The following is a 1,967-nucleotide window of genomic DNA, read 5'->3' as shown; positions in this document are numbered from 1 at the left end:
TTGATTAAAATCTCGGAATTGCTCTTCGACCGTGTACTCGGGATACCAGCGGTATCCAGCCTCAGTCATTACCCTGACCAACTTGGCAGTATGGCCGGGTACATCTAGACATCGAGTCAGGCGAACCACTTGATTGAGGTCGCGAGTGGCCATCTGAAAGCACAATCATAATGCAAAGGCATTAGAATTTCTAACAAAATTTCGGCAGCATAACAGCTGTAAATGCTCAGAAAGGATTTTGAGACATTTGACAAAGGACTTCGTACACACTCAACATCATCATATCAAAGTCCTGAAACCATTCTAACAACATAATGTGGTAGTAGAACTGAACTAGGCTTGTAACCATCAAACTTATAAGGTACTACTGATTAGTAACTCGTGATCCTGATAGAGAGAACAGATCCTAATTCCTTAACCCCGGTGGAAGAATGGACTGACTCAGATCAGAAAGTCATAAGGTATAAGGAATAAAAAGAGCCTTACGTTCCAACCCACAAACAATTCCCCTACATATAACTAAAGAATTTCTAGACTCAACATCGACCAGTTTGGCTTGGAGAACCTACAGGCAGTCCGGCTCTGATGCCAACGCTGTCAGGACCCCGACTCGATGTCACATCGATCTAGCCGGTAACACTTCATATCACTTTGTGGCCTCACGCACGGTGTTCCCACGGGTGTCGCCTTACCTTTTCCCGGGACCGTTTGCGCCTTTTGGCTCACGTATATGATAGTGTCGCTAGCATCCATATGATAAAGAGCCCGGGCTGACATGACTAGTCGTAAACCCAAAGTGGCACAGACTTACAGGGACAGGCATCCATGACCCAGCTTCGAACGTGTCGGTCATCAGCTAGTGGGTCCGGGCTGTAGCACTGGGCTAGCAGGACTCCGGTAAACCGGGCTGTAGCGGGCTAACAGGACTCCGGTACTCAAAGCGTGACATTTCCCCGAAGGGACAGACACAGGAACGAAGAAGGACACATGCCGGCCAGCCTAAGTGTTCCAGAGCAGTAGCAAGCTACCATGGCTCAGCGGTAACACTAGGAGACATTTCCCGGTAAGAGAGGATACTAAAGATAAACAACTAGATAGTCAGATCCCACACATACCAAGCATTTCAATCATACACACAATATGCTCGATATGTGCAATACAATGAAACATCACAACATGACTCTACGACACAAGTACTTTATTTAAGGCTCAGGGAGCCATACATAACATACACCAAGGTACGGGTCTCACGACCCAACATACAAGTCATACAGTCATACAAACCGGCAGCGGAAGTAACTTGTCTGAGTACAGACAACTAGTAAAATAAAAGAGGCTTGGAAAGCCTAGCTATACTACGTGGTCCTTCACAAGCTCAGGGTCACCACCTGGGTCTTTAGCCTACTCGTTGATGTCAACGTCTACATAGAACCCATCAGAAGGGGTTGCAGCGTCTTCTGTAAAAATGTAGATTATAGCAACATGAGTACAAAGGTACTCAGCAAGACTTACATCAGATCCTACATGCATAGTATCAAGAAGGGTTGGTGGAGTTATTGCAGCAAGCCAGCTTTGACTCTTGGCTAGGCTATCCTACGATACTCCAACTTGAAATGGTTTTGCGCACATGAGTCCACTACTCACCACTTCAATACACTACCAAGGATCCACCTCCGTCTTCCTACGGAAGAGCCATCCTCGGCACTCACACTTATCTTGAGGCTTTTAGTAGTTTCCATTTACTTGTCTATGAACTGTATAGGCAACCAAGTAGTCCTTTACCACGGACGCGGCTATTCGAATAGATCATGTTAACCCTGCAGGGGTGTACTTCTTCATACACGCTCTCACCACTTACCGTCGTTTACACGACATGTACTCGGCAACCTTCAAGCGGAAGCCCAACGTGGGTGTCGGCCACGACCTACCTAATCACCTAAGCCTCCAGTCCAGGTTTATCGCCTATC

Source organism: Triticum aestivum, chromosome 1B (assembly GCF_018294505.1).
Source record: "Triticum aestivum cultivar Chinese Spring chromosome 1B, IWGSC CS RefSeq v2.1, whole genome shotgun sequence".
NCBI classification, from domain to species: Eukaryota; Viridiplantae; Streptophyta; class Magnoliopsida; order Poales; family Poaceae; genus Triticum; species Triticum aestivum.
The sequence above is the reverse complement of the archived record's forward strand: the minus strand, read 5'-3'. Positions refer to the sequence as shown.